The sequence below is a fragment of the Aristolochia californica genome, unplaced genomic scaffold (assembly GCF_029961685.1).
Source record: "Aristolochia californica isolate CCGP_79_NKW_82.1479 unplaced genomic scaffold, dmAriCali1.0.hap1 SCAF_2, whole genome shotgun sequence".
Classification (NCBI taxonomy): Eukaryota; Viridiplantae; Streptophyta; class Magnoliopsida; order Piperales; family Aristolochiaceae; genus Aristolochia; species Aristolochia californica.
Window position 1 is genome coordinate 34,274,976 of NW_027181881.1, and position 19,090 is coordinate 34,294,065.

The window sequence follows — 19,090 nt, forward strand, 5'->3', positions numbered from 1 at the left end:
AATGGATTTCTTTCTCTTTTTCTCCATGAGCTAAATTCACGGAGTCTTGAAAATCAACATGGTATCAGAGCTTCGATTTTTCAAGACTCCTGCTATGGTTTTTCAGGTTCATTCTCCCTTGTGTTTTTTTTCCATAGTTGATATTTGTTTTTTTTCTGTTTAATCCTTTTTTTTCTACTGCTACTCTCTTCGTGAGCAATTGCTAGTTCCTTAATTTTTTTTGTCTTCTTCTCTTCTTGCTAGTTATTATTGTTGTCTTGCATATCTTTGCTCGTCGTTGGATCCGACCGTCTCTACTACTGACGGGAGTTTATCATCTGTCGGAAAGGTTGGTATTTGGTCTTTGTTGATTTGCCATCAATGCATAAATCTTGTTTGGAAAATAATCGGCCTTGTCATACCTTCGTTAGCCCTTCCTTTACTCGGAAAGATCCAGCTCTGTCTCTTCGTGTTATGTTTGCTAGCTGGGACTGCTTTCTCTGTTGGCTTTCTTCGGTAGCCTCCCCGGTGATGAAACTAATGAACTCCGAGACGCACTCCTACACTGTCTCCTTGGCGTCCTTGGACATCTTTGCGTTCATCAACAACGCCTTCTTCATGATTAGACTCATGTTAGCGAGCGGAAGGAACCTGTCCTGCTCCCTCGGCTAGAAATCGCTATTAGCGTTGTTGTTATTTTGTCCCCCCGATTCGTTGTATGAGTCTGCCATTTGGAAACATTATGTCAGTCAATCAGGAAGAGTCTCTGTTGGTTTTTCTATTTTTCTACTGTTTCCGTTTTGTTGGTTGGCAGAACATCGCGGAAAATCATCCGAGTTCCTTCTACTGCTAGGCTAACTTCGAAAAGAATTATTTGGAAACCTCTTCTGCAGATTTTTTGGAAACTAATCTTCTGGATTGATTTATTTTGGGAAGTCTCTCGTTGTTGTCCCATTTATGCTCAGCGCTAGCTCTGCGTCGGGGAAGAAGAGGAATGGAAACTTTCCTCTGGAGTTTCTTCCAAGCAATGTTTCTGCTGGAAGCAGGGAGGAAGACAATGTTACTATTTAAAAATTAAATGTTTCCTAACTTAGGAAACGTATGCAACCTGGACTCACCCGAGTCAACCCAGCCGGCCCAAGTCAAGCCAGTGCTGAGTTAACTCAGCCAACCACTCTTTCGTTCCAGACCGAGTCAACCCATACCAACTCGGGTTTGGGTCAACCTGACTTGGGCCACTTAATTTTTGCCTCGAGTTGCATGCCAAACATTTTGGCGTTACTCGGTAAATTTGTTTTTTGGCTGGATTAATATTTTTTTAAGAATTGATAGATTATTCCTTGGTCATCATATTATTTGGTCTAGATATGTGCATTGGACTATTTTATGGGTTATTTTACAAGAATTGTTTTGGGTCGTGTTAAGTGGGTCCAAGCCAAACCCATTTAAGCTGCTACTATTGTGTCTCTTTTGATGAGACAGTATTATTGAAGAAGAGGTAGCCTCATACCATTATTTAATGTCAACCCAGTCAAAAATATCAAAAAGAAATTTGTTGAGAGTCCATGACGGAGGAACTTATTGTTATATTTATTGTCAACCCCTTAAAAAATATCAATTTGTTTTTGTTGGGAGTCCATGACGGAGAAACTTATTGGTATATTTATTGTCAACCCCTTCAAAAATATTAATTTTTTGTGGTTGGGTGTCCATGACGGAGGAACTTTATCCCGTCAAAAATATCAAAATATTTTTGGTTGGAAGTCCATGACAGAGGAACTTTATCCCCATAAAAAATATCAGTTTTTTGTGGTTGGAAGTCCATGACAGAGGAACTTATTGTTATATTTATGTTACTTCCCCCCATTAATATCATATTTTACTCTACCACTTGAGAGTCGTTGTCCTGTTGAGGGACACGGTAGTGGAGGTGGACACTTCAGAGCAATGTCTTCGTGGCTAGGAGTGATTTACTCTCAATGATATTATACCAGCTGAGCCTCATAAATGAGAGCACCAGCGTGAGGTGGAGTGTTGGAAGATGAAGGCATATTATACAAGAAAGATTTTATACATCATTTTCAACAAGCTAGGAGTTCATGTCATTCTCTCACCCCCAGCTTGAGGGGGAGTGTTGGAAGATAGGGCCCAAGCCCACACGATCAAGAAAGGCACACATATCAAAGTGTATTAGAATATGGACCCATGCCCATAAGACCAAGGAAGACCCATGCATCCAAGAGAAATAGAAGACGGGCTCAAGGCCCATAGATCAAGGAGAAGGCCCATAGGTCCACATACATTGATGGCAGGATGATAAATAAAGGGTCATCTCATAGAGATGGTATTGATGTAATTATGTTAAAGTTCCAGGGTTAAAACTCTAAACCCTAAACCCTAAGTTCAGGGGTATAATAGTAATATAGTAGTTTCATAAATCTATAAATAGAGCTTCAAGGGGAGGATAAGGAACAATCAAATTCCATAACCCTTCTTTCTCTAGTTTTCTCCCAATGGGTTTCTTTCCCTTTTTCTCCATGCGCTAAATTCATGGAGTCCTGAAAATCAACAGGATCCCTTTTTCAATATTCCAAGCAACAGAAGAGAGAAAGAAAAAAAGGAGAAAAGGGGAAGAAGGCTCTCGGGTAAAGAGAAGAAGAGAAGAGGAACAAGGTGTGCACCAAGCAAAGAGAGAGAGATTTATTCAAGAGAAAATTGTAGAACTTGATTAATTCCGAATTACAACACCTCTATTTATAGTAGAGGAAGTGATAGAGTTCTTATACAATTAACCTTTAAATCTCTTAATTACATTCCAACTTTAACTCTCTAAGATAAGTCTACTTTGAAAGGATAACACAATCTAATAGAGTTCTAATATAATTTGAACTCTAAATCTTTTTCAAAAACATGAAAATAAGGGAGGAAGTGAGCTTGGGGTCTTATCCTTGTGGGTCCCACGTGATCTTCCAGCTCATATTGATAAGATTCCAGCTCGTGGTATCTTTGTGGGTCCCATTTGATCTTCAAGTCTTCTAACTCATTTCAGATTGTGCTTCTTATCTTCTTAACTCATGCTAGCTTGGATGAGGACTCTTCTTGGCATCCCACATCCTCATGGTGGTTCCCACCAGCTCGTGCATCATGGTGGGTCCCACATTGTAACACTCCCCCTCAAGATGGGGGTGAGAAAATATCGTAGATGCCCAACTTTCTACAGATGGTAGACATAATCTTATGACTGACTGGCTTGGTGAGAATATCTGCAACTTGACTTTGTGATGATATATGTTTTAGAGATAAAAGACCCACTTGGAACTTTTCTCGTATAAAATGGCAGTCCACTTCAATATGCTTTTTTCTTTCATGGAAGACTGTTATGGACTCAATAGCTCACCGAGTTACTCAGAGGACGAGACAATGACTCACCGAGTCATCTAATTTAACTTTCATTCTTTATGTTTCTTTTAGTTAAATTTTCATTGATTATGTAATAAGCTTGGACGTAAGGGTATAGTTGGGATTGATAGCCCTAAACTATCATGACTTGCAATACACTATTTAAGAGTTAAAGAAAATGAAATAAAGCAAGTCTGAAATTAGAGTAATTTAGAGTAGAGAGATCCCTTGTCGAGTTCCTATCTTTGAGTCCTTGACGTGCATTGTTCTTGGAGTTACATTGGTGGAGATTTGGTGTGATCGAGAGAGAAGAGAGGAGAGTTACTCTCTTTCCCGAGCAAGAAGAGGAAACCTACCTCTTTCTCAGAAATCAAAAAGAGGGAAAGGGTTACGGGGAGTCTTGCTGCAAGAAGGAGACCTTCAAGTTGTTGGACTGGTGTTTACGTCAAAGAGGTAATCCTACACTCCTTTCCGAGTAGAGAAAGGTTATAATTTTATTCTTTTACGTGCATGATCAGTATTGGCATATTAGGGAAACCCTGTATCTTGATGTGAATCCTAAAAGGGAGGTTTTATGCATGGGCTATCTAAATGTCCCTTGATCCCTTGGTTATACCTATAATTGAGAAAAGGAAACTCCTTTCCAAGTATAATGAAGAAGAGAGAAGAAAAGAGAGTTCATTTCACAGTTACGTGATCTAGAACCCTCAGACAGTGCTGGATTCATTAGTACCTCACCGAGTTACTAGATCCATGGCTAGGGACTATAACAATGACTCGATTCGATGTAATGTGTATAGCTGCTTGATTATCACAATATAGATCCATCGGAACATCTTTGTAGAATCCCAATTCAGTGAGAAGAGATCTTATCCATTGGAGTTTAGTAACAGTGTGTGCCATGGCTCTGTACTTTGCTTCAGCACTGGACAGTGCTACTACATTTTGCTTATTGCTGCTCCATGTAATGTGTGTCTGCTAGTTTGCATCCCAGCATTCCTATCTCCTCCAGTAGAACTAGGGCATACTTCCTTTGGGATAGCACAATCCCATGTCTGGATTGTAATACTTCAATAACCAAAAAATATTTGAGTAGTCCAAGATCCTTTGTCTTGAATTCAGCACATATTTTTTCTTTTGTTTCCTGGATGGCCTCAGAATCACTACCCGTTAAAATGATATCATCAACATATACTGCCATAATTACCTTCCCTCTATGTGTGTTTTTAATAAAAACTGAGTGATCTCCAGAGCATCTATAAAATCCTGCCCATATGAGGGCTTGACTAAATTTCTCAAACCATGCACGAAGGACTGCTTTAGATCATACAGAGATTTTTTTAGTCAACATACTGACTTCCCCCTCAACCACATACCCAGGTTGTTGCATATAAATTTCTTCTTTGATGTCCCCATTCAGAAAGGAATTTTTCACATCAAGTTAATATACGTGCTAGGCAAAGTTAGCTACCAGAGATAATAACACACGTACCGAGTTCATTTTTGCCACAGAGAGAAGGTTTCTTCATAATCAATTCCATAACATTGTGTATAGCCTTTAGCCACGAGGCGAACCTTGAGCCGAGCCACAGATCCATCCGGATTGTGTTTCACAGTAAACACCCATTTCCAACCAACAAGTTTCTTTTCTAATGGAAGTGGAACTAGAGCCTATCTCTAAATTTCATGAAGGGTCTGCATTTCTTCATCCATTGCTGTCTTCCACCCTGAATGTTTGAGAGCCTCCTAATAGGACTGTGGTACAGATATGGAAGAAATAGCAGAGAGAAATTGACAACATGCAGGGGACAAATGATGATGAGACACAAAATTTGATATGGGATGAGACATAGAGGGTATGGTGCATGATCTAGGTTCTATATTTGTGCGATAGGACGAGTATCATATTGTGGGCCAAAAACAATTGGAGAAGATGGATTTACCTCAGTGGGATCCGTAAACTGAGCAGGTGTGGTGTCAACCGGTGTTTCTAGGGGCTGAGAAGTTTCTATAGCATGGGGCACAACCGGTGGAGGAGAACCTGGTACTGAAGATAAACCTGGAGGTGCAATGTCAGAATAGTATGGAGATTCACAAGTAAATGCTGAAGAGTGAGATTATAACAAACATAGCCCTTTTGTGTACGAGAGTATCCTAGATTGATACACTTGATAGATTTAAGATCAAGTTTACTGTGTTTTGGTGAGGAAATATGGACAAAACATTGACACCCGAAGATTGTCAAGGGCAATGAAAAGGGATCATCATTTGGTAATAATATAGAGTAAGGAGATTTATTACTAAGAACGGAAGATGGTAGTTGATTTTTAAGAAAACATGCGGTCAGGATTGCATGAGGCCAATAAAAGTATGGAACTTTCATGGCATATATTAAACCTCGAGCTACCTCAAGAATATGACAATTTTTCCATTCGGCTACACCATTTTTTTGAGAAGTGTAGGCACATGATGTTTGATGGATAATGCCATTTTCTTGACAAAAAAAGTCAAGTTCTTTGGAAATGTATTCTTTGGCATTATCAGAACGAAGTATTTTTATATTCTGACCAAAATGAGTGAGTACCATAGCATGAAAAAACTTAAAAATCAATGGTATCTCAGAACGCTCCTTAAAAAGAAACAACCAAGTGGTACGAGTGAAATCATTAATAAATGTAATAAAATACCTGACTTGAGAAATATTTGAGACTCTCAAGGGTCCCCATACATCGGTATGAATTAATAAAAATGGAGTAATACTTTTGACTTCTAGACGAGGTGAGTATATACTCCTTTGCTGTTGACTCAGTTGAAAAACTTCACAATGAAACTCAGACCTGACTTTAAGAGTAGGAAACATATAATGAAGAGATTGTGAAGATGGATGTCCCAACTGGTTGTGCCATAGCCTTGTCTCATTTTCACTAGTGGAAACAGTATTTATTTTTGGCACATCTAGGTAGTATAACACCCCTTGTTCATGGCCTCCACCAATCACCTGCTTCCTTATAAGATCCTAAAATACACACGAAGTGGGTGAGAAGGTGATAGAGCAATTAAAGTACTTTGTCAGCTGACTAACAGATAATAGATTCAAAGGGAAGGTAGGAACAAATAGAATATCATTGAGCGGAAGTGATGGTGTAACGGAAGTGGATCCTTTCCCTTGAACCTTGGTTTGAGAACAGTCAGCTATGCTAACAAACTTATGTGAAAGACACGAAGATACAGAATGTAATAAATGTCCGTTACCAGTAAGATGCTCGGAGGCTCCTGAGTCAATTATCCAGGAAAAATATCTGAGTGTTTGTTGGCATTATAACATATTTCTCCATAGTGACCATTTTTTCCACTATAACTCCTTTCCTTGTAATAGCATGTATCGATAGAGTGGCCATATCTCCCACAGTGAGTGCTTTCTTTCCACAATTTTTTTATGATTTTAATTAGCCAACTAATCACAATGGTATCATTTTTTAACCAATTTTTTTATAAAAAATGTCTTCTTGATCAACAGGTGGTCCACGGTTGGTGAGATAACCAAGTAGGTCATTTATTATAAGAAACCTCCAAACCGATGTTGACCAACTCATAAAATTTGATACCCTTCGTAAGGGTATTGTGGTAATTCTGAGTATACCACCTTTGCTACTCATATTTCCTTTATCAATAATAGGCCCTTCAACGAAAATAATTCTCCAAAAAAGTCTAATCAAAATATCCAAGTAGTATTCTTCAAACAACTTGGTGCAGGGAGAATTTTAGCATTGATGTTAAACAATCATTATTCTGATTTTTTTCTGAGTAAATAACCACTGATAATGGACTCAATATAAATCTTCTCTATCATGGGAATCTTGTTTCCACAAAAAAAATTTCAACAATCTGATCATGGGCTGGTCTTAGTTAACAGCAATTCCAAACCGACAAAACTGCTTTGATAGGTTCTTCTAGATCGAGAGGCATTCATATCCACAATCTCATAAGATGAAAAATATTTACATACTCATCTTTAAATCATCTTCTAAATCTTGAAACCAGTAACATGAAATAAAAAAAAAATGAAGGAAATGTATCTCAAGCTTTTTTATCTTCCTTCACAAGGCGCCTTCTATGAGTGTTGTTGATCATATATTCTCAGAGCATTCCTTTTTTATGTAGGATCCTAAATTTAATGATCTGATACCATGTTGAATTTAGGATCCCTTTTCCAATATTCCAAGCAAGGGAAGAGAGAAAGAAAAAAAGGAGAAAAGGGGAAGAAGGCTCTCGGGTAGAAAGAAGAAGAGAAGAGGAACAAGGTGTGCACCAAGCAAAGAGAGAGATTTACTCAAGAGAAAATTGTAGAGCTTGATTAATTCCAAATTACAACACCTCTATTTATAGTAGAGTAAGTGATAGAGTCCTTATACAATTAACCTTTAAATCTCCTAATTACATTCCAACTCTAACTCTCTAAGATAAGTCTACCTTGAAAGGATAACACAATCTAATAGAGTTCTAATATAAGTTGAATTGTAAATATTCTTCAATAACATGGAAATAAGGGAGGAGGTGAGCTTGAGGTCTTATCCTTGTGGGTCCCACGTGATCTTCCAGCTCATATTGATAAGATTCCAACTCGTGGTATCTTTGTGGGTCCCACTTGATCTTCATGTCTTCTAACTCATTTCAGCTTGTGCTTCTTATCTTCTTAACCATGCTAACTTGGATGAGAACTCTTCTTGGCATCCCATGTCCTCATGGTGGGTCCCACCATCTCGTGCATCATGGTGGGTCCCACATTGTAACAGACGTCGATGTCAGTTCGTTTCTCCAACTTGGCCTTAAAGCTTACTGGGCTTCGTGCAACAATAACGAAAACTTAGACTTTTGCATAAATGGTAGCAGGATCGCCATGAATATCCACAACAACATTTCTCCAATCTCCAGATCCAGCTCATCCTTCTTGCCAAAATCTCTAGCTGCCAAAGTGTACAAGATCACGATTCACGAGTCGCAACAAAAGCACTTGAATCTTGGACCAATTTCTTCTTCAGAAGAGCCTGTAACCACTCGGTATGGAGCCAGTGACTATGTTATGGTCCCGGATCTAACACAATGATTTGTAGGGAGGAAGAGAGAGAAGAAAATCAAGCCGAAGGGAAGCTTGAAAACCCTAGTTTCTTTGAAGAGAACGCACACTCCTCAGCTCGTTGAGGAGAACTCTAAACCCTTGTTTACTCTAAATCTACTTGTTTTTCTCATTACTCTTACCTCTTAAATAGGGTTCACCCTTACAACGTTCAAGATAAAATATTAAAAAAATACCCTTGTGGCCTACTAATTCTTTAATTGAAATAAAATAAAGTAAATTAAAGAAAAACAATTAATTTGATTCTAAATAACTTAATAATGTTATTGCGTTCATAACATTACACCCCCTGGGAGAAAGAACTTGTCCTCAAGCTCGAAGGTAGAGTTTGTTTGCCCTTGCCGATGTCTCCACCTGTTTCCAAGTAGCATTCGCAGTATCTGTCAGCCCTTTGGACGATAAAACTGGAACATTCCACCCGAGAAGCAATTTTTTTTTACCGACACTGCCAACATCACTTGTTGTAGCACACCCCAATACATACAGCGCCTTCACCGCAACAGAAATTGCCAGAGGTGGACCTATGCCCAATACAGAAGGGTCCACACCAACAGCAGTAAAATTCCTGAATACACCAGAATTGGTAATGCCTTTTGCTCTGAAACTAAGCTTCCAATAAAGAGGATTTCACCGGCACTATCACCTACTTGGCTCGAGTTACCAGCAGTGGTCGTGCCATCCTTCTTGAAAACAGTCTTCTGCTTCACCCAGTCGGACACAAATACATTATGAAGGCAGCCATCATCCATAGAAAGCACAACATTTTTCTCCTCCTGATTATTAGTGTCAATGATCTTTGTAGCCACTGATGTAGTTGCTGCAGCAGCATGCTTTTGGGACAGAACAGCAGAGTGGTCTTGCTGCTGCCTGGTGACACCAATTCGTTGAAGAACATATTCAGAAATAATACCCAGAGGAAGAAAATCTGGAGCTTGCTGGAAATTCTTTATCATAGGGTGGATTGAGCCTTCCCAGGCCATAGTATATGCAGTCATCGAATCTAATCCAGCTCCCATTCCTATGTCATCGAAGCCAGCTTGTATAGCTGCAGTAACAGTGGTAACAGCCAGAAGGCTAGAAGAACCTCGCTGTTTCACAGTTATGATGGGCACCGTTTCTGGGAAACCAGCATAGAATGCTTGCATCCTGTAAACCCGCCTGCCAACATGGGCTGGAAAACCATCAGCGTCGTCAAAGTGTCCATGACGATCTAACGTGGCTGCAGACAGCAAATTGTGGAAGAACCCATGAGCCTCTCCAGGTGGCCTATTAGGTGCATATTTTGCTGTATTGAGAACAGCCACCCTGTAGTCATATTTTTCAGTCGGCGGAGCCCGGCCAAGTTCACCACCTTGGCCAACATGCTGCATACATAACATATAAATAATAGCCTCTAGGAAGGGCCAGTCGCCTCTAGAGTTGGTAGCAGCAACGTTGCTGTAATTCTGCTGATAGGACTCATGAAGAGCAATTAGTGCGCTCTGGTGAATTGCTATAGCAGCAGGAAGGAAGTTGGGATTCATGGTCTTGACAAGTTGAAGCCTTCCCCTTGAAATAGAGTGCAAAATGTTCTCTGCACCTCCCATCTAAATTAGCAGCAGTGTGCTCAGCACTACTAGTGTTTTCAGCACAGTTTTCTGCACTGCCACTGTATTCAGGACTGGATTCTGCACTATTTTCACAGCAGCATTGTTTTCTTGGCTGTCTTGCTGCACTGTTTTGTAGACAGCAGTCAAAAGGACATTTGCTCCATGCAACTCTACCGTGTCATGACCACTTACATGTTCATGCATGTTATCCTTGTTCCCATTGCAGCACACATTCTCCTCCTCCACATTCATAGATGAAGGAAATGCAGTGCCACCAACAGTCCCTTGTTCCAGTCGAGGACCCAAGTTTGCCACTGATGACAAACAGTCAGTTTTTCCAAAATGACGAAGGACACCTGCTGCATCCAAATCCTGACTCTCAGTTTGCATTTTATGATGTTTTGCACCTTTCTTCACTGCAATAGCATCAACAATTTTAAATTTCAGCATCATCTCAGTCTCAAGAGCTCCACGAATGGCACATGCAATAAGAACAGTAATTACATTTGTTGCTGCCTCTTTTCGGCCAGAATTAGCTACATCCTGCAGAGGATTATCTATCGTGCCCACAAAAACAGATAATTGTGCTTCATAAGTCACTACTGCTTCTACTCACAGTGTTGTCAGCACTGGTTTCTACAATGCCACAGTCGCAGCACAAAAAAATTAGTTGAAGAACCCATGAGCGTAAGCACAAGCTGTCCATCTTGATAAGTGAAAACGTTCTTCAGCACCATCAGTTGTGTCCTTAGGTGTATCAGCATCTTGAACTACTATAACACCACTCTCCATAGGTTCCAACACTATTTTTTATCCAGATGAAGCAAAACCTTTCAACTGCAAAGGCTTAATCAAAAAGCCACCCTGTTGGTATACACATGAAGAATATTCCAAGTCAAGCTGTTTTCTGAGTTTTAGGTGCATTGTCATCAATAAATGGAGCCGCAAGACTTATAAATGAAGCTTCTCAAAAGCCAACCAACATGCAGCATATGGCAATGGACCAAAAGTCAAATGAACAACCACAACTAGCTACAACTAAAGTCCAGACTGATAATCCAACCCCAATAAGCCTAAATGGATTGTGGGTCTTTGCCAATGATGCAAATATAGGTGAAGCCACCGGGAGTCCAACCATAAATGCAGATGACAGAATACCATCAATAGTAATAAAAATCATCCCCCACATCATAGTTTTCACCTTTTCCAAAAAAACCCTAACTGCTAAGTAGAGAATTGTTGTACTCCCCCTTTCTGCCAAGCATTTCATCATACAACTGTTTGTCATCTTCCATTTTTCTTATCTCTTCTAGATTATCTCTAACCCGTCTATCTATTGGAGCCCCTTTCTGCACTGTAATAACAGCCATAGAAAAATAATTCATCCTACTATTCAACCCAACCACAGAAAATAATGCATCCCCCATAGAATTCTCTCGATCATTACCAGAATACCCAAAAAAATTTCATCTCCAATTTTTCCCACGTTGGCTACCTTCTCATATTCAGAACTCCCACCTGAATGAAAATTTTCCACAAACAGGGCCCGAGCAGGTCAATTCCGACAAGGTTTTGGATGCTTTTGGATTCGAGGTTTTAGACTGATTTCGGATTTCCAGTCTCCCTACTGCTGGACTTCGGCTCTTGATTTCCCTGCGCGAAAATTGTTAATTTTTCTTGGTCGTGGCTTTTCCTCCCATTCAAGACAGCATCAGCTCGTGACTTTTGCTCCACGACGTTTCTCTCTACTACGGCCCCTTCACGCATTGCTGCCATTGCCCTTTTGATTCTTTGGAGTTTCTAGTTAATAATTGGGATTAAATCCAATTGGTGCATGACCTGATCAAACCTTCTCTCGTTTTCTGCCTATGCCTCTCCGTGTGCAATCAGCCCTCATATCAGCAACTCTCTTAACTCCCCATTGCAGTAATTCCCCATGTTACGCAGCTCTGATACCAGTTGTTATGGTCCCGGATCTAACACAACGATTTGTAGGGAAGAAGAGATAAAAAAAAAAAATCAATGCCGAAGGGAAGCTTGAAAACCTTAGGTTCTTTGAGGAGAACGCACACTTCTGAGCTCATTGAGGAGAACTCAAAATGCTTTTTTACTCTAAATCAATACTTGTTTTTTCTCATAATTCTTACCCCTTAAATAGGGTTCACCCTTACATGGTTCAAGATAAAATATTACAAAAATACCCTTGTGGCCTATTAATTCTTTAACTAAAATAAAATAAAGTAAATTAAAGAAAAATAATTAATTAGACTCTAAATAACTTAATAATATTATTGCGTACATAACAGACTACCATAATGGTGGATGTCTTTCTTGTGATCGGTGACGTTGAAAAGATTAAGCACCCCGATCGGTAACCAGATTCGGGAGCGGTTCATGGGCGAGTGTTATGCACACAATAACATTATTATTTTTATTTTTTTTCTTTAATTTAATTTATTTATTTTGGTTTTAGGCCACATGGGTATTTTTGGAATATTTCATTTGTAGGGGTATTTTTGTAATATTTTATATTGAACCCTATCAGGGACCCTATTTAAGGGTAGGGGTGGCTTTGAACCAAGCCGGCTCACGAGCGGCTCAAGTTCGGCTCGGTGTCGTCTCGGTTCGCTTTGTTATCGATCGAGCTCGAGTCAAGCTCGAGCTTTGAAATCGGCTTGTTTACCTTAACGAGCCAAGCTCAACTGAAGCCATGTTCACTTCGTCGGATCGCGAGCCGGCTCGAGGTGAGTTGGGATCGGTATTGAGCCAGGAGCGGGGGAGCATGAGCGAGACCGAGGGGGGGAAATTTTTTTCCTCCCCTCGTCACCACCGAGCCCCTCCCGTCGGCTGTTGTCGCCGCCTCTACCGCTGTCGACAGCTGCTCGCCGGCCACCTCTGTGGATGTTCGTTTGACTTCTTCCTTCGATTTTTTCCTCTCCTCGTCATCACTTCTGTTTCCATCTTCGCCGCTTCCGTCGCCGCCGTCACAGCCGTCATTCCCAGTGACAGGTCCTCCCCGGCATCTTAACCCCCTTCCCTCCGCATCGTCTCGGTGAAAAACCTGAACCAGTAAGTTCAGGGGAGAAATAATCTCCCCCCTCCCCCGCGCGAAGATGATTTCGCACTTGCGAAAGATCAGAAAGTAAAAAGAAAAAAAAAAACTTTTTCCTTAAACTCTCCTTCCTCATAGCTCTTGAAAAAAAATTAAAAATGCATTTTATAGAAATAAGTTTCAATGAAATATTAGTGTCTCATGTTTTATTTAAATATTTTTCTAATTAAAAATTCTTATTAAAATCATATAATTTTCTAAGTAAGATTTTCCTACCAAGATGAGATAGAAAACTGAATAGAAATTTTTTGAATAAGTATTTAACAGTTGATGCTGTAATACTTTTAGCATGAAGCAATTTTCATTGCAATTTTGTGTTTGACATTTTATTTGATTAAAAATTTATCAATAAGTATAATAATATATTAGATTGATTATTAATTTTTATTTATTTCCCTAGAAGAGGCAATAAAAGGTCCATTTAACTTTCGTAAGAAAATTTTAAAATATTTCTTGTAATTTTCTAATAAGTCACTATTAGTAATAGGATTTTATTTAAAGGTTTTTTTGGGAATATGTATCATAGGGAAAATATTTCTAGTTTTTTCTAGAATATAAATTTTCATCTAGGGGCACTAAGGAGGCCATAGTAAATTTATGGCCAGATTCAAAAATTACAAAACAAGCTAGACAACAAATGGAGTAAAAAAGATTAATATTGGTGCATTTTAATCCATTATTGAAATTCAATCCTGAACCTCCCCTATCATTATTTTTTTTTAAATGTATGCATAATGTTATATATAATTTATTCGAAGCCACCCCTACGTGCGAGATCGTTAACAAGGAAAAAAAAAACTCTTTGTCCCTTCCTAAATGCTCTTGAAGAAATTGAAAAGATATTTTAGTAGAAATACGTTTCTAGAGACTATTAGTGGTTTTTTCAATAAATGTCGAAAATGACATTTTTAGTAGAAATATAGGGACAATTAGTGCCTCATGTTTTTTGAAAATATTTTTCTAATTATAAATTCTTGTTAAAAAATCATATAATTTTCAAAGTAAGATTTTCTTGCCAAGATGGGCTAGAAAACTGTACAGAAAAATTTTGAATAAGTATTTGACAGTTGATGGTATAATACTTTTAGCATGAGGCAATTTTCATAGCAATTTTGTGTTTGACATTTTATTTGAATAAAAATTTATCGATAAGTATAATAATATATTAGATTAATTATCAATTTTATTTATTTCCTTAGAAAAGGTAATAAAAGGTCCATTTAACTTTCCTAAGAAAAATTTAAAATATTTCTTGTAATTTTCTAGTAAGTCTCTAATAGTAATAGGATTTTATTTAAATGATTTATAGTTTTTATTTGGGTGATTGTAAATTGATAGTGATATTTCATTTAATTTTGTTGTGTTTGATTATTGTATGGAGTTTATTCATAATGTTATGCATTGTATGGAGTATTTAGACTATTTTATAGAGTGTATGGAGTGTATAAACAATATCATGGAGTGTTTATGAAATGTATAGACAATTTTATGGAGTGTTTATGAAGGTATTATGTATATAGATTATGCCCAATTTTAAGTAGAGGTCATGCCGAATTTTATTTAAGTACGATATACATAGATTATGCTCAATTTTATGTAGAGGTCATACCCCATCTTGTACATGTATTATATATATAAAAGTTATGCCCAATTTTATGCAAAATATATGCATAATTTTATATACAATTTATTTTATATATATATTTTGAAAAGTTTGAAATGTATGTTGAAGCTCGAGCTCAGCTCGAACTCGGTTAAAATTTTTGGGCTCGATATCGATAACAATTTTAGGATCGAGACGAGGTTTGAGCCGAGCTTCGAAGCTCGGCTCAAAATATTTAAATCAAGCATGGCTCGAACATAGGTAGATTCGGGCTTGGCTCGACTTGATGTCACCCCTATTTAAGGGGTAAGAACAATGAGAAAGGGAAGCATTGATTTAGGTTAATTTTAGGTTAAACAGGCTTGGAGCTCTCCTTACGAGTTCTAATATTTTCAAGCTTCCCTTTGGCTTGATCTTCATTTTCTCTTCTTCCTCCCTATGAATCCCTACGAATTCTTGTGTCAGGTCTGGGACCCTAACAACTGGTATCAGAGCGTGAACGCAATAAGCCATTCTATATCCCCAGAAGAATGGATGGTGATGCACAGAGAAATAACCCTAGAAGAATGAATGGCGATGCTCAAAGAAATGAGATAAATGCGGTGGATTGGCATTGAAGAGAAAAAAATACAGGAACGGCGTGCAGATTGCGTAAAAAAATTTCTTGTAAGGAAGCAAATGGCCGCCGAAAAGGTCATACGACCTCAAATCTCCGATCACGACATATGTGCAGAAGACTCAGACGCTATTTTAGACGAGCATAAAGGCCAAGGGCCGGGAAATTCCAATATTTCTGAGCACAAAATACACACCAAACTAAAGGTAGCCGATTGAGACGTTGTCTCGGATGGGTAGGAGACGCCAACAATCAGTGAGCACTCTGTCTCTTTAGAATGGGGTTCGGCATCGAGTCCTTTCCCAATGGACGCCGTGCGTCTCTCCAAACCGAAGACGTAGAGAAATTCAAAGCCAAATAGTGGGGAAGTAATACAAATCCGAACAGGGGCAATTCCGAAATTGTCGACACTGGACAATTTGGGGGCGACCTCAATTCCGAAAGTGGGGATAAGGGAAATTTCCGAGCAGGAACATCCCACGTAAAAATCCAGAGCAGGGCAATGGGACACAAAAATTTCGAACTCAAACCACTTCTACTCATGGTTAGCAAATCTTCCGGCGACGGTTCCGACTATGACACAGGAGGCGAAGCCCCAAAGGGCTGCCCTTCACCACCGAACACCGAGGAGGCTCTATCGGCGCCGTCGGAAACAAGTTCGATGGGATTGGACTTCCGGCCTCCACCTCTCCATCACAATCTCTCTCTTGGCAGTCCAACGGGGAACCATCTTCATTGCAATTGGGGGTAAGCTTCGGAAACTCCTTCGATTTTTAGATCAAAACATGTCTTTCAGGGCATTGATGTGGCTCAAAGGGGCTGAATAGTAGCAACACTGCTTGAAAATTAGAAACGAAGGTTCTCTGTGTCGTGAAGCAGAGAATCAATGGCCAATTGATGGATGTTCGGATTGGGGGTATGCAGTTCGAGATGAAAGTTTTTGGAGGATGCCGGAATCCATTGAATTTTTTTTTTGGGGACCTCTGAATTTTTGTTTCGGGTGGCTTGGTTGTTCTGTTGCTGCGCACAGCACCAGTGCATATGTTCGTTGTCCACTTGACACTGTGCAGCTATTTAATTTTTCTCTTAACGAGTTCACCAGCAGGCTGAATGTCCTATATATAATTGTGCTTAATGGGATGCTCCTGTATTATAAGCACGTCAATTTTGAGAAGGGGGCAGCAGCTGCTCTAACTGTTGAAGGGCTTATTTTTTGGGGTCCCATGTCTGTAGTAATGCGAGACAGCAATGAGACATTCCCATGTTTTGGATTGGTTAATTTTGACAATGCAACTGCAGCTGCTCTTGCCATCGAGGGCCTTCATGGAAAACACTTTGATGACAAGGAGTGGGATTTTGGGAAGGCTCTGCAGAACTCAGTAAGAGAGATGGGATTGAAGGGAAGGTTTGAGTAGAATAATCTGGAGATTGTAGACAGGTGCCCTAACATGTACTTGAAGAACATGGATGACAGCATAGATGCTGAGCAGCTGAAAGAATTTCCAAGTTTCCAGTTTATTGTCTTAACATCTCCTCGAGGAGCATTCATTGCAGCACTGGCTGTTTCACTGCTTCTGCAGTTAAGATCCTCTCTTCTTACAACAGAAAATGGTCCTACATGTCTCCAGCGTTAAAGAATTTCCCTGAGAATGTCGACATGATGAAAGTTATAGACAAGGCACAGTCATTCCAAGCTCTAACACTGGAAGCTAATACCTGTTCATCTCTTTCCTCCAGTATTTCTGGTTCAGTGAAGCCCACATTTTCCAGAGGTTGCAGTCTTTCTTCTGGTTCAGCTTCCCCTAACTCTTTACCGGATAGTTACTGGAATGAGATATGGAGGGTACTCAACCACACCGACAATCCCTCTAATGGCAGCCACAATGACCACTTTCTCTATGGAGAAAAAAAGGGTTCTTCAGGTCAAGAAAGACCAAGTCTGGCGAGAGCAGAATCAGCACCTTCTTCAATTAAGAGTCAGAAAGGAAACAAGATTTATCGATTCTCTGTTAGGAGAAGGCTGTTAGCAAATTTGACTAGGGAATTTGGTGAGTCGGAGGTAGAGGATGAGAAATCGACTTCCAATGTAGTTTCCACCAGTAAAAATCCTCTCTCAGTTGATTTAGAAAAAGGATTTCGGGGTGGTCCAAGTGTACAAACCGGTGGTCAATGGAAGAGTTACAACGAAGATCCAGGGATTGCCAAGGAGATGACAGCGATCTTCTCTGAGTTACTGGGTGAAATCCTTCACGGAGGACGACTGGGTGCTCCTGATTTTGCGGCTGTGGCACTACAGAATCCAGTGTCGCCAACAGTGCTGCTGCTGCACCCAATACTGATTATTCAGAATCAAATGGACCAAGTTTATGATATTGGATCCACCTTCCAAGCCAAATTTATTCCACAGTTGGTCTCACGGGTTTTGGGAGAGGCTGTTCAGAGTGACGAGTTCATATTGCAAATTAGATGTTGGATTTGTGGCTCACGTTCCAGAATACTATGGATCTGCTCAATCATCTCCATCCAGAGCAGAATACTATGGATCTGCTCAATCATCTCCATCCAGAGCATACAGTTGATAGGAATGGAGAATTTCCTTGGGAGGTTGATACGTATCTGAAACCATTCATGTCGGAGGATGCATTCTTGCATAGATTTTGCGGGGACGAAGATGACCAAGATGAATGTACCCCATCAGCTCACAGAGTGGAACTCCTAAGGGAGGTGGACAACGTCAAAGATTTTGCTGGGATTTTCTTGGAGGATGAGAATGTTCTTGATGCTGTTTTATATGAACTTGATTATGTTCATGGGACTTTCAAGAAGGTACATGTCTATGTTCATGAATTTCCAATTGCTGGTAACAAGGCCCAAAATGTTATTGCTGGAAATGGCATGTCGGGGGGTGAGATTGAAAGATTTTCTACATGGGAATAGAAGGATAAAAGTTTGAAGGTTTCTTTTGCAAATGTGGCTGCCAGAGAATTCAAGATAGTATACGAGAATTATTTTGGTGCATACAGTTCTTTTGGAATTCACAGAGAGATGATCAGCGACAAGGTGAGGACAGATTCTTAAAGGGCAGCTATTCTGAATAATCCTTCTCTCATGAGCCATGCCACAGTTCTGGATGTTGGTTGTGGTACTGGAATTCTGAGTTTATTTGCAGCTCAAGTTGGGGCCATTCTCCCTGATTTTGCAACTAGGTTTGTTGCTGGAATTGGGAGATGTGGAACTAGCGTCCAGACCTTTAATCTGGTGACATGGGAGTCTAGTAATATCGACTTCACCTCTAGCTTTGAGTTGGAGCCGAAGATTGATGGTTCAGGGGAGTGTTGCAGAATTTTGTTATGGTTTGAGACTGCCTTCACAAGCAGATTTTGGAATGAAATGCCAGTTGTCCTATCCACTTCCCCATACAAATCAACGCCACATTGGTCCCAGACAATATTGACTTTCAGGGAGCCGATTGCCATCTCTTCTGCAAGGCTTGTTGCCGATAAAGTTGGGACAAAATCTATAGGGAATCCTCTAGTTTTGGCGTCCAGAGGGCGGCCATTGCTATCGCGGATGTTACTTGGACACAGGTGGAGATGTCGGCATACAGACCTTACTTTCGAGCTTGATGACAAGCTCGTTCTTCCAGGGGGTGTAATGT

The 19,090-nt window shown here is 39.8% G+C and overlaps 1 pseudogene; it reads right to left on the reverse strand.

Annotated features, from left to right (window-relative positions):
* Positions 1 to 8,821: 8,821 nt before the first annotated feature.
* LOC137954992 (3-ketoacyl-CoA thiolase 2, peroxisomal-like) lies at positions 8,822 to 10,098 on the reverse strand (annotated as a pseudogene).
* Positions 10,099 to 19,090: the final 8,992 nt, after the last annotated feature.